This window comes from Pan troglodytes, chromosome 18 (assembly GCF_028858775.2).
Source record: "Pan troglodytes isolate AG18354 chromosome 18, NHGRI_mPanTro3-v2.0_pri, whole genome shotgun sequence".
Classification (NCBI taxonomy): Eukaryota; Metazoa; Chordata; class Mammalia; order Primates; family Hominidae; genus Pan; species Pan troglodytes.
In genome coordinates this window covers 45,588,555-45,604,221 of record NC_072416.2, presented here as the reverse complement: position 1 = coordinate 45,604,221, position 15,667 = coordinate 45,588,555, and the positions used below count along the sequence as shown (strand labels likewise).

Genomic DNA, 15,667 nt, shown 5'->3' with positions numbered 1-15,667 from the left:
GAAGGGCATGAAAACCTGCTCTACTTTCTTCTTTGGCACTTGATGCTCATCTAAATGACAAAAAGACTGGGCTGGAAAGACAATGCAAGGGCCAACTTGAGGCAAGATTTATCATCACTGGGTCAAACCCAACAACTACAGAGGCACCCAGCAGGCTCTAGAATCCAACAAGCCTTTAGCACCACAGAGCCATCTTCACTGAGTTGAGGCCAAACTGTTTCTAGTGCGGATTCACACAGGGGACCCAACTGCAGAGGAGATACTCCACCATCACTCTTTGCAAGTAAACCTAAGGGTTTTCTATATCAATGAGAGAATTTAACAGTTTTGTACACTAGAAAGGTTTCTGCTAGTGAGAAACCCTTGAGAGTTTGCTGAGTTTTTCATGCATCCAGACTTAGTAAGCACTAGGATGGCAGAAAGATGAATGAAACATTTTCTCTACTCTTTATGAACTCACCATATAAGAGAGAAGACAACTAAATAAGGACTTCAATAGGATATTAAATACGATGCTCTTAATGGGTACTTTGAGGGCAAGACAGGGAGCATCCAACTTAGCCTCAGGGAATTGACAAGGACTTTATAGAAAAGGTACCTGAGCTGTTCTCGAAGATAAAAACTTGCCATTAATGAATTGATTCAGTTAATAGTTATCATTTACTATGTGTCATTAAGACAATAAAGTCCTCTAATTAAACTTACATTTCAGTGAGAAAGATGATTAAATTTATATAAATAAACATAATAAAAGTAAAGGGTAATATATTAGAGTAACTGAAGACAGAGGCTACTTTAGATTGATGGTCAGAAAGTAACTCTTAGAGGGTGTCATTAAATCTGAGACTTAGAGACAAAAAGGAGTGTGCTAAGGTCTGGTAATAGGCACTTCAGGCAGATGGAAGAGTGTGCAAAGGCCCTGAGGAGGAGAGAGCCTGAAGTGCTGGAGAAAGTAAGAGGAGACCAGTGTGTCTGGAGCATAACAGGCAAGCAAAAGAGTGACAAGAGATAAGGGTGGAGACAGCTAAGGCCCCACAGGGCCCTACAGGCAACAAGGCATTTGGCTTTCATCTAAGTGGAATGAAAAGCTACTTAAAAGGGTTTCAAACAAGGAAAAGACTCAATATAATCTACATTTCTACAACAATAGTAATAAACACATATATGGTACTTATATGGGCCAGGCCCTGCCTAAACACTTTACATACATATTAACTCACATGATGGTGGCTCTCTTGCTGCCATATAGAGATGACTTGCACGGGGCAGAGTAGACATATGGAGATTAGATGGAGCCTGCAGTTGAGAGATAATGGTGACCTGGACTATAGTGAAGTGAAGAGGCGGGAAGAGGGAGCTAGTGAAAATATTTGGGGACTATTTAGAAAACAGAATTCTGATAGGACTGGATTTAGAAGAGAAGAGGTGAGGCAGGCAGACAGGAATCAAAGATTACTTCTATGCTTTTACAGAGTTTAAAGGAGGAAGGAGTGTTCAATTGTGTTGAATGTCTTTGAAGTCAAATAGACTGGCATCTGAAAAGAGATCATTGGAGTTATCAATTAGGAGGAGATTAATAACCCGTTGCATGTGGTTTTTGTAGAGTGACAGTGTAAGAAGCCAGACTGTGCATTACAAGGAGTGACTGAGAACTGAGGACATGAAGATGGTGCAAGCATTTTTCTAAGCTGTCTGAAAGGGAAGGAAAGAAGGGAAGTAAGACAGGCCCTTGAGAGAGGTGAATAGCTGCGCAGCACTTAAATACAGTCAGGGAAAGAAGTAAGTAGAGAGAAAGGTACAAAATATAGAGGAAAGACTGAATATCAATTGGAACAGCCAAAGGTAGAGGGAAAAAAGCTGGGTGAGTTAATGCCTGGGGATAGAGGTTTTTCTTAGTCTTCTGGGATTCAGAGGAAGAGTTCCAATTGTAATTAGAAGCAATGATCTTGGCATGTACTAGAACCCATTAGTCTAGTTTTAATTTTACTTTTATAAACCCTTCTGAGAAATTAAAGCTCCATCTCCCACTTTGCACAATTTTGACTTAAGTACAAGGAAGGGCTCATGTTCTGCTACATAGGGTTATTCATTCTTCTTTGCCATATTAAATTCATCTTCTTGGGCTGAATTTATAGTTTCTTCTGATTAATGATATGATTAGGAGCCATAATCAGTGTCCAGATACCTGACCATGTTACAGTGTCCCTTTCAATTCATCTTCATAAACCAGTTGGTTCTATAAACCACAGGCTCCCATAAAAGATGTTTTTAATAAGGTTGGGGAAACAATAAAGATGCTCACAGAAATAAATGAGGAGAACATTAAAATATAAATATTTGCTCAAAACTCATGGAGATTCGTAAAGTTTATGAAAATTATTCATGAAAATATACAAAAATTATAGGAATTATATGAATATGTAGCCTTCATTGAGCTTCTACAAAACATTTTCAAAAGGCAGGTTTCTTAGGCATTATATTCTGATATTTCTAATTCAATACCATTCTTAAGAAGTATAGGACACAACAGAATAATGTAATCTGAGAAGAAGAAATAAGCAATTAAGCTGTATCTATAACAAATCAAAACTGTCAGGCTGGGCGAGGTGGCTCACGCCTGTAATCCCAGTATTTTGGAAGGCCGAGGCGGGTGGATCACCTGAGATCAGGAGTTCGAGACCACCCTGGTCAACCTGGTGAAACTCCATCTCTATTAAAAATACAAAAACAAATTAACCAGGCATGGTGGCAGGTCCCTGTAATCCCCGCTACTCAGGAAGCTGAGGCAGGAGAATCACATGAACCCGGGAGGCAGAGATTCCAGTGAGCCAAGATTGCGCCATTGCACTCCAGCCTGGGCAACAAGAGCAAGACTCTGTCTCAAGAAAAAAAAAAAAAAAAAAAATCAAAACTCTCAATATATGGAGCTAATTAAAAAATTAGCTCCATTAAAAAATGGAACCAAAAAGAAAAAAAACCAAGTTCAAAAGCCATTAAAACAATGGCTTCTGTCTATACAGTGATAGTCTTAATCACACAAAGGGATAAAAGAAATCTAACAGGTTAAATGCTAAACATTCAATTTCTTTCTAAGTTGAATACAGCCTAAAAAATATATCCAAAATGTTGAAAATATAATGTTTTCCTCCAGACTTTTTAGGATTTTTTCTCATCTCTTTAATGAGAAAGAAATATTACTTATATAATAAATTATTGAAATAAAAAACAGCAATAATATTTATTTAGCTTGCATAATGTGTCAGACATTTGGTTAAGAGGTTTACATAAACTGTCATTTAATCATAAACACAACCCTGAGTTAGGGATCATTATTCCCATTTAAAATATGACAAAAGTGGGGCTTAGAGAGATTAATTCAATTGTCCAAGGTCACACATTTAATAAGTGGAAGAGACAGGTTTTATAGCTAGGCCTGTATGAGATGCAAAGCCACTATACTATATCACTTCCTTAAAAACAAAAATTTATTACACATATATGCAGTGTTCTTTGATCTTTAAGGAAGTAATTCATGCAAAATTCTATGCATTTGTATATTTAGAGGAGAAAGCATGAAACTCCCACTTCCTCATTAATTTGAAAAATGAGAGACCAAGTGTACTATATGTTTTTAGCTGAGATCTATATAAATATGTACATGATTTAGCAAACAAGTACTGACTTTCATCCTCAATTTGGAAACTTGCAGCACAGAAAATAAGCTCTTATGACTAAAAAGCATTCCTTTCATATTGGCCTTTTCTCCAAAGACTGTCAAAGCAGATCAATCCATTTTAATTGGCATATTAAATGGGCTAGTCTACTTCACAGATTCAAAGCTTGGGTGTCACTGAATGAGAAACTGAATTCTCTCAAGGGTGTGTCAATACACATGATCTGCTCTACCATAATAATTCTGCCATTAACGTAAAATATTGCCTCAAGTAGCTGACCAAAAATACTTGTATTTTATTCACCTGCATGACAGCAAAAATACATGGAACTCTCCAAGGACCTCGTGAGAGAAAAATCATTCCTCAAGAAAGTAGACGCTCCCAAAGCCCAATCCTTTGTTTTAGAAGGGGGCAACTTGTCAGGATATAGATTATTAAACAAGGTGGAGCTAGAAGGCGTTAATTGATAGATTTTCTCCAAAGATCACTAGACCTTTAAAACTGTGAATAGATTCAAAACAGGAAAAAACGTGAAGTAGGTAAATTTCAGGTTAAGTTCACAAATTTATTCATATTTATGAATAACTGAGATTTCTTTCCTTAGAGAAAAATGTCAGAAATATAGATTCATTAAAACAATACTAGATCATAATAATCCTTGTATATCTTTATTCTGGACCATAAATCTTGCTTTCTTACTTCTATTTTTCCTTCTTTTACATTTTAGCCATGAGTATAAGAAGTTTCCATCCTGTAGATGAAATATTTCATTATACATCATGCCTATTATTGAAACTTTTAATTTTAATAGGTTAAGTGGGTTAATTAGAATGATGTTATTAAATGTGTTTAAGCTCATTTTTTTGACTTCCAATTCAAGTTTTCTCAGTTCTGGATTTTTTTTACCAAGGCATTGAATTTTAATTGGCTCAGGTATAAATACCAATTGATAAGAGACTCTTCATTACCCTTCAAGACGGCAGACAGAATTACCTGAGGAGAAACTCTGTGCGGCTGTGGCATATTCAGGCTAGGCTCTCTCAGAAGCATCTTTGATGCCTTGACTATTTTATTCTGTTTTACTAAGATAATCATAAGAACTTCTATTCAGTACTCAAATTCACTCCCATGCTTGGGTTTTTGGTCCCACACAAACGCTTTATTTCTTTGCCAAGCTAGTGAAGTTGTTGTTGTTATTTTTTAATCTTTTAAGTAGAAATTATGTCTCAAACTGGTTAAACTATTTGAGAGCATTAGAACACACTGAGCCAGATAAAACTGAGCCACATGCATAATTTCCTTAAACCACCTTAAATATCCTTAAATCTTTTTAAAGACTAATAAATCTTTAAAAACTGAATAGATTTAGAACAAAACTTTAAAAAGGGAAATCGCTACAAGTCCATACTGTAGGAGTGCTATATAATGTATCTACCAAATTAGGAGGGGTTTATAACCTTTCTTGGATTGCAGTAAACTCAACTTCCTGAGCAGATGGTCTTCCACCATATAATTCCTCTTTAACTCCCTACAGTCTGGCGTCTGGGCACACTACTCCACTAAAGTCACTTAAAGGTTACCAATAACCTAGATTATGGAAGCCAGCAACAGAAGCGCTGGAAGGGGATTTATGAATTAAACCCAGCCAAATAATTTTACAGATTAGAGAACTACACTCCAGAGATGCTAGGAGTCCTTCCCCAGATTATAATGCAGTGAATCACACAAGGTCTAAAGAACTAGTACCTGAATTTCTGCCAGTGCTTTGCTGCTCCTCCCAGCCAATGAGGTAGTCAGCCTTCCTGAACCAAGAAATCAAAATTCTTTACACTTTATACTGTTTTAACCTTCTTGCTAGATTACACTGTCCTGCCCTTCCTAGAACATCTCTTTTTTTTTTTATTTTTTATTTTTTTGAGACAGAGTCTCACTCTGTTGCCCAGGCTGGACTGCAGTGGCACAATCTTGGCTCACTGCAACCTCTGCTTCCTAGGTTCAAGCAATTCTCCTGCTTCAGCCTCCCGAGTAGCTGGGACTACAAGTGCACACCACCACACCTGGCTAATTTTTGTATTTTTAGTAGAGACGGGGTTTCACCATGTTGGCCAGGCTGGTCTTGAACTCCTGACCTCGTGATCCACTCGCCTCGGCCTCCCCAAGTGCTGGGATTACAGGCGTGAGCCACCGTGCCCGGCCAGAACATCTCTTTACTCCACCATCTGCATTACCTATACTGTGGGAAAGAATGAAGCCTGGAGCCTGGACTTCCAAGAATTGTCTGCTCCCATAGGTTAATTTCCACCATGAACCATGTTCAATAGAATACAATCTTGCATCTTTTATTTATATTAACTACTGGGCACCTCAATTAATTGTCATGTCTGCATTGGAACTATCAAAATACAAGTAACAACAACTGCTAAGCCCAAGGTTGGATTCAGAAGCATGCAGTGTGCCTCCTGTGTTCTTAACCATTTTGCTAGGCAGAACATCCAACAATATGAAACCTTTCCTATTTGTACTCTTGAATATTGAAATAGCATTTTCATATCAGAATATTTTTTTCTATAATTCTTCCTTTGACACTAGAATGGCTTATTTATGTAAAAATTCTGCTGCATCCAACAACATCTATTTTGAGAAAAAACATCAATTTTTCTTAAATTGGTTTAAAAACAAAATGAAGGGAGAAAAAAGCAATTCCTGGCTGGCTACTGCCTGTTAAATATAATAGTTTCAGACAATATTCCAAAAACATTTAAAAAGGTATTAGGTGTATTTTCCTATTTAACCAGGAATCTTCTGTATTCTAATTAGTATAATACACATGTAAAAATAAGTCCATTTGCTATAGAACTCCAGAAACCCAACCCCTAGTTACTATAAATAGATGTTCTCTAAGGGTCACCTTATACCTAGTGGACAACTGTAATGCAAAATACAATAAATCAATAAAATGCATATAGACAGCTGCTTGCAGTTTCTGCTGCAACCAGAGCTCTCCCAAGTTTGAATGAGCTGCAAAGGCTGGAAACAAACACTCTTCAAGAAACCATTATCTCACATTAGCATGGCAGAGGCGCTGCAGTATGAACAACGAAGGTATCATTCGTAGATAATCAGTGGGCACTAGAATTACCTAAGCAACAGAAGATGATGGGCCCTTTAACAGGAACAAGTTAGGGTGAATGGGGAGAGGGAGTAAACACCTCCTGAAAGCGTTTTCCTTTGGATAAGGAAGAAGAAAATCCCTACTAAAATTACTGTTATAGATTTGTGGACTTGGTTTCATCCTAGCATAACAGGGAAGAAGAAAGAAGGAAATAATTAACTTGATGATATAATGAATCCCAGCATACATTTTGTACTGATGGGGCATCTTTGTGTTTAATTTTTCAGATCACTTTCACAGAACTCTCAGCATCCTAAGGCACAGGTGCAACTGTGTTCCTATGATGTGATATTCAGCCAGGCTGTTCAAGAACAAGCTATTTCTCCTGTTAACTCCTTCACACCATTACAAAAATCACTGCTTCCAAATGCTTGACATTCCCTCCTTCCTTTCATTCTTCAGTTAACACCTTCATATCGGTTCTGTCACTTGACAACTGTGTGACCTTGGAGAGATTACTAAACCTCTCTGAGACTCACACTGTCTACCTGTAAAATGGATATAATATTTGTCTCAGAAAAAAATGTTAAAATCAGATATAATGTGGGTAAAAGTGGCATGTACAGTGCCTATAAACAAAAGAAACACAATCAATAGTAGTTATCATTGTATCTATCACTTCTATTCTCTGGTCCTGTCAAATACCAAACTAGGCTAAGAGAAGGCAAGAGTAAGACACATTCTCTACACTCAGGACCTCTTTGAGGAAGTCAGGCATGTAAACCAACAACTGCAATAGTGACAAGTGTTGTAACACAAAGTATGCAAAAGAAATCAGTCTTAATGGCACAGCTTCTAAACACATGACTTGTTTTCCGGGAGTAATTTATAGGATGGGATAATATGGTATTTTGTATAATTTATTTTCCCCAAATCAAATGTGACATAGAAAAGTGGGGGTAGAAAAGCAGACACTGTTTTTCTAAGAATAAAGTTTATAAGAATAAAGACCTGTTTATAAGAATAAAGGACGGTCCAACGAAAAGTTTGGGGTAAATTTTCTTTCAAATATGACTTTCTCAGACAACATAAATAAGTCTGGTGTTTAATTTACTTGGTTTGTATCTATTTGGGGACATCACAATTATTTAGTAAATATCTACTCTATTCATATACATCACAGTGTTCGGTTTATTCCCTAAGATCTGAAGAAACATTGAGTATAGAAGGAGAAAAAGACACTCAACAGAAATAACGAGGAAAGACTCAAGCACAGCAGGTGAGGCCTGGGCTCCTAGTTCCAGAGAGCAGAGTGCACATATGCTCTCAGTTCTCATCTCTCTTCAGACCCCAGAGAAAAGACCAGCTACAGATTTAAAATAAACAAAAAAGACTAAGCCAGAGCAATGAAAAAAAGAAAGAAGGTCATGAGACAACAAGGTATTTAAACACATTTCTAGTGTAAAAGATGGCAAATAAAAATGCATTAACGAATAAAGCAGAGCAGAGAAAACCTGCATAAAACAAACGATACCACTTAGAGTATCACCAAAGTGCTGCAGCAGGTATGGGAGCTGACTCACCAACTAGAAGGGCCCCAGAGGGGCACTGGATTTGCAAGCACAATGGAGTAAAGGTGGGAGAAGCGGAAGTGAATAAAAGGACTGATTAAAGGCCACAGTGGCCAGCCCCATGTACCACACAGGGAATCACGGTCAGCAATAAAGCAGGGCTTTTCTCCAAATATACAGAACAAGCTGGCTGGGATGAGTTAAGGCTTCCACTGCAAACAACAGATTCTTAAAGCCTTTCATGTTCTGGCATTTAGCAAGGGTGTTAAGAGTCTTCTTTGTTCCCAACCAGATCCCTGACTCATCAATAAGGTTAGCCAGGAGACAAAACCCCCATCACATCTCCCTCACCTCTGGATGGGATGGTGGGAGTAGCAGACTACTACTTAATACACTGAGAATAATCAGCCCACTTATCACACTAATATATGATTGAATGATGAGAAATACCAGGTATGTGACAAAATAACCAGTGGGAAGAAAGAAAAACACCATATTAATGAAACACACAAACATTAGTATGGAAATTATGCTTAGTGAAATAAGCCACACACAGAAAGACAAATATGGCATGATTCCACTTATATGAGGTAACTAGAATAGGCAAATTCATACACACAAAAAGTAGAATAGAGATTACCAGGGGCTGGAGGGAGGAAAGAAAGAGGGTCACTGCTTAATGGGTACAGAAGTTTTGTTGAGGATGATAAAAAAGATTTTCATATACATAGAGGCAATAGCTACAATGATACATTGTAAATGTACTTATTGCCACTGACTTGTACACTTATGAATGACTGAAATGATATATATCGTTTTATATGTAAATATATAAAAAAATTTATATTATATATAAATATTATATATTTTATATACATTATATTATATAAAATAGTTATATTACTTAATATATACTTATATATAATGTATATTTATACATTATATATTCTTGGGAATAGGCCCCCAAATCTGGCCATAAACTGGCCCCCAAACTGGACATAAACAAAATCTCTGCAGGACTGTGACATGCTCGTGATGGCCTTGACGCCCACACTGGAAGGTTGTTGGTTTACGGGAATGAGGGCAAGGAACACCTGGCCCACCCAAGGCAGAAAACTGCTTAAGGTGTTCTTAAACCACAAACAATAGCACAAGTGATCTGTGCCTTAAGGACATGTTCATGCTGCAGATAACTAGCCAGACCCATCCCTTTATTTCGGCCCATCCCTTTAAATCTTATGACTGGCTTGCTCTCAATAAATATGTGGGTAAATCTCTGTTCAAGGCTCTCAGCTCTGAAGGCAGTGAGATCCCTGATTTCCCACTCCACACTCTATATTTCTGTGTGTGTGTCTTTAATTCCTCTAGCGCCGCTGGGTTAGGTTCTCCACAGCCGAGCTGGTCTGGGCAATATATAATATTTATATGTAAAATATTATATATTAATATATGATATTTATATGTAAAATATTATATATTAATATATGATATTTATATGTAAAATATTATATATTAATATATGATATTTATATGTAAAATATTATATATTAATATATGATATTTATATGTAAAATATTATATATTAATATATGATATTTATATGTAAAATATTATATATTAATATATGATATTTATATGTAAAATATTATATATTAATATATGATATTTATATGTAAAATATTATATATTAACATATGTTTTATATTTATATTTATATATTACAAATATATATTATTTACATATTATAAATATATATTATTTACATATTATAAATATATATATTTACATATTATAAATATATATATTTACATATTATAAATATATATTTACATATTATAAATATATATTTACATATTATAAATATATATTTACATATTATAAATATTTATATTTACATATTATAAATATATATTTATATTTACATATTATAAATATATATTTATATTTACATATTATAAATATATATTTATATTTACATATTATAAATATATATTTATATTTACATATTATAAATATATATTTATATTTACATATTATAAATATATATTTATATTTACATATTATAAATATATATTTATATTTACATATTATAAATATATATTTATATTTACATATTATAAATATATATTTATATTTACATATTATAAATATATATTTATATTTATATATTATAAATATATATTTATATTTATATATTATAAATATATATTTATATTTATATATTATAAATATATATTTATATTTATATATTATAAATATATATTTACATATAAATATATAAAATATATATTAATTGATATATATCATATATATTTTACTTTATTTAAAAAAAGAAAAAATTTACTGTGGAGAATCAACAAATGGTGACAACTGGATAACCACATACAAAGAATGAAGCTGGCTCTATGCCTCACACCGTATATAAAATTAACTCAGAATGGATCACAGGTCTAAGTATACGAGCTAAAACTATAAAATTCTTAGAAGAAAACACAGACACAAATCTTCATGACCTTGGATTAGGCAATACTTTCTTAGACATGACACCATAAGCACAAGCAACTAAAGGAAAAAAATAGATAAATGAGGCTTCTTCAAAATTAGAAACTTCCGTGCTTCAAATGACACCAAGAAGAAACTGGAATGATAATCTACAGAATGGGAGAAAATATTTGCAATCATATAAAGGTCTCAAAATACATAAAGAACTGTTACAATACAATAATAAAAAGAAACAATTAAAAAATGGCCACAGTATCTGAATAGTTCCAAATGTTCTAAAATTGGTTCTGGTAAATATACTAAAAACCATTTCATTGCATGCTTTAAATTAGTGAATTGTATGGGATGCAAATTATACTTCAATAAAGCTGCTATTAAAAATAAATGCTCAATAAATGATAGCCATTATTGTTTAAAAAATTACTCTGAAGAAAAAAGATGAGTAAAGGAACAGAATAAATCTTTTTTACTTGTAGAAAGACTTACGAACATACATTATCCACTATAAAAATTGGAAGTAGGAACAAGATGGCCTAGACAGATAACTATTAAAGGATTCTGAAAGCTGGAAAGAAAGCACACTGGACTGGCCAGAGGCCTCAGCACTTGAAGAATGGCAATGCAGTGAGACTCTTGAGACTACACATATGCTAGGCTGGGCAGTGCAGGAGTCTGCAGCCTGAAATAATCAATAGGCATAGAAAAAAAGAAAAATCTGTTTTCTCTCACCAGAGGACAGGGAAATGCAAAGCACAACAGAGACCAAGTGGGGAGCTCTAATCTCAGCTCTTCAACTGAGGTACCAGTTGGCCAATCTGTCTTTAGCAGCAACTTCAAAGTCCTGGTGAGCCAACCCAACCTCTGCTTCACAACCACAGCGCTGATGGGCCAACATATTTGCAGCATCAACAAAGAGGAAACAAATTTGAACTGACAGGGAATTTCTCATTTGGAACTACGGAAGCCAGAGGAAGTGGCACAATATTTCTTAGTGCTGAAGTAAAACAATTGTTAACTAGGAATCCTATATCCAACGTAACTACCCTTCAGGAATGAAGGTGAAATAAAGATATTCTCAGACAAAGGAAAACTAAGAAATTTGTTGCTAGCAGACCTACCCATAAATAATGTCTAAAGGAAGGTCTCCAAACAGAAAGAAAATGATAACAGAAGAAGGCTGGGACATTCAGAAAGGAAAGAACATAAATGGTAAAAACTGAGGTCAGTACAATAGACTATCCGTCATCCCATGAACTTCTTTAATCAAAGTTTATGGTTGAAGCAAAAATTTTCACACAATTTGATGTGCTGCTCAATGAAGACAGAGGAAATATTTTTAAAAATTATGTTTAAGAAATGAAGAAGGTAAGGGAAACTAATGGAAGAAGTAAGGTTTCTATAATTCACTTAAAGTGGCAAAATGATACCACTGCACTTTTGATAACTTACGTATGTATACAGTAATTCCTAGAACAACCAACTAATGAAAACTTAAAAAGTGATATATGAAAAAACATTATAAATGAACGTTATGAATAATTAAAGTGGAATTCTAAGAAATGTTCTAATAACCTGTAAGATATTCTTCAATGTGTGAATGGTTAAACAAAGGTACCACCATACCATGGCGTACAACTCAGCAATAAAAAGAAACAAACTATGTGATATAGTTTGGATCTATGTCCCCACCCAAATTTCATGTCTAGTTGTAATCTCCAGTGTTGAAGGTAGGCACTGGTGGGATGTGATTGGATCATGGAGGTGAAGTTCTCATGAACGGTTTAGCACCATCCCCCTTTGGTACTGCACAGTGAGTTCTCATAAGATCTGGTTGTTTAAAAATGTGTAGGCCCTCCCCCTCACTCTCCTGCTCCTGCTTTGCCTTCCTCCATGAGGAAAACCTCCCTGAGGCCTCCCCAGAAGCCTGGAAGCTGCTATGCTTCCTGTACAGCCTGTGGAACCTCTTTTCTTTTACAATTAAACCTCTTTTCTTTACAAATTACCATGAGCCAATTAAACCTCTTTTCTTTACAAATTACCCAGTCTCAGGTATTTCTTTATAGCAGTTGAGAATGGACTAATACACTGTTGATATATGCAAAAACTTGGATGAATCTCATGGAAATTATGTTGAGTGAAAAAAGCCAATCCCAAAAGGTTAGGTACAGTTCAATTTTTATAACATTCCTAAAATGACAAAATTATAAAATAAAGAACGGATTAGTAGTTGCAACGGGTTAAGAACTGGGGTGAAGGAAGTGGGTATGATTATAAAGGAATAACACAAGGAAGCCTTATGGTGATATGGGATGGTACAATTAAGTATTTTGACCGTGATGGTGGTTACACAAAATTACACAAAATTTTAATAAAATGTAATTAATGTAAAATATAGCCAAAAATAAAGAAACAGAAAACATTTGAGAAAAAGTAAAAGACTCACAAGATGGTAAGAGTGTTTTGCATGCCTGAGGCCTTGGGCCACAGTGTACCAGTTTGTCCAGAGAGTTGGCACTAACAATGTGATTTATGGTGAACATCTGGTTTTTCCCCGTGGGGCTGGTGCTAAAACAGTTGAGATGCTGCATGCCTACATAACCGACCTTTAGTAAAAACTATACACAATGAAGCTTGAGCAAGCTTCCCTGGTTGGCAACACTATGCATGTGTTGACATATCCTCACTACGGTAATTAAGAGCATCTCATTTGACTCCACTGGAAGAAGACACTTGGAAGCCTGTGCTGAGGTTCCTCAGGACTTGCCCCATGCCTTTTCCTTTTGCTGATTTTATCTGTATCCTTTCACAGTAATCAACTCTAAGTCTAAGTGTAACAGCTTCTGAGTTCTGTGAGTCCTCTAGTGAATTACAGTGGCTGAGGGCAGTCATGGGATCCCTGACATACCTTCTTTCGGGAACAAGCACTTCTACCATTTTCAGAAACTGCTTGGACTTTACTATTCCCTATTTACTTTCCTAATTTGTGGTAGGGTTTAAAGCACCTAGTGAATTCCCAAAGATCAGTTAGTTACAAAATCTGACCTGGTCAATCATGACTAAGTGGCTACTGACACCAACATTTCAAACAGAGGGCTGCACATCTGGGGATATGTCTGACCCCTCTATTTCATCAGTCCACTTCACCCAGCCCCGGGAACAGACATGGGCATGCCAGGTCTTGCCTACTGCTTAAAATGGCTGAGAAAGTGGCAAGGCAGCTTCAGTATTTTATATACCACCACAACCAAGCTGCCAACCACATGGGGACATATCCACTCCCAGTAGTTTTTTGCTGCAAATCTCCCCATCACCTCCCTCTCAGAAACTGTATACAACACTGCACAGAGGTAATCTGCCACGTGGCTACAGGAGAGGAGCATTTCTCTTAGCTAGGATGTGGCTCCACTTGGGAGGCATGACACAGATAATTCAGTAGCAGCAGTACAAAGTAATTTTGACATAAAACATACCTGTAGAGTGAATTCTCTTTAAAATTCACTCTCAGTTACTCATCTCCTGATAAGCTTTCTTGAGCAGGAGAGAAAGAGTTACAAGTAGTATATTGTACACCAAAATTTACACATAACCCACAGCCATCATTATATGTGTCAAGCATGAAACAACTGTTTAAACTGATGATTTTGTTAGCCACATGTCTATGAAATGCTTTGATGTTCTCTGGCTCCTGTCTGCACACCTCAAATCTGTGACCTATTAATTTATTTTCTAAGAAAAGGCTTTGAGGTTTCATCACTCTAGAGAAGTGGGTCACACATGTGAAATACTATTTAAGTGATACACATTAGTCTTAAAATGGCTCAGTCATAGCACTGGTAATAAGAAGTTGGATGAATTCTCTATTTTGCCATGTCTTCAAGTAAAATGGTGTATTTCAAATCAGTACAGACTGTACACTTGCACTGTACCTACAAACACTTGTTTTGTTGACACAACACATTCTGAATCCATAGCTACTAAATGCAAAAATTTAAAAACTATTCCTTCCCCAACACATCGCCAAGTGCTGAGAACAACTCTGCCAATTGTACCAACACGAGCGGTAACTAAGATAAAGGCCAAATACCCCCTTACATAAAGAGCTAACAGGCCAGTGAGAAATTTTCATCACATATTAACACAGGAATTTTATGTTCTTGAGAAAACCATAGCATTTATTTACAAGTCTCTCAAATAGCTTCTCATCCATAAACAACTCAGAGTCATTACATGTTTTGTTGAAGACCAGCAAAAGAGTCAGAGAAACAGTGCAATAGAATCTAACGGGGCCGTTGGCTCTCCCTTTCTCTTATTAAAACAAGCACTTATTGCTCTGTGTGTGTGTGTGTGTGTGTGTATGTATAATACACATTTTTTTTTTAATATAAGGAACATTTCCATTTGTAAGCCTATCTTCTGTAAGCGTTGATACCAATCTTATTAAATGCATGTTAACTGCTTAGAATCCCAGGCACACATGCAGGTTCATTCCCTTTCTCTTCAGGCAGTTTCCACAATCCACAACATTCTCATTTTAACAGTCCTCATTACTGGTATCATTTAATACTTGAGGGTTTGCTCAAGTCAATATCAATCTTGCTGATCCTACAAACACTTATTTTGTTGACACAACACAGTCTGAATCCATAGCTACTAAATGTAAAAATTTTAACACTATTCCTTGCCCAACACGTCACCAAGTCACTGTTGCTGTAACAACTGTCAGTCACGCAGCCCTGTCATGAGCCACAGCACAGGAGAGACATCAAGCACAGGCCTTTTGGGGGATCCCACTCCCTTCAGTCATTGGT

The 15,667-nt window shown here is 35.7% G+C and overlaps 1 protein-coding gene across 15 annotated transcripts in view; it reads right to left on the bottom strand.

The window, feature by feature from the left end:
* The window catches only part of PHKB (phosphorylase kinase regulatory subunit beta), a 240,879-nt gene that overhangs the window by 73,841 nt on the left and 151,371 nt on the right, over nucleotides 1-15,667 (bottom strand). The gene's annotated exons all lie outside the window — the stretch shown is intronic.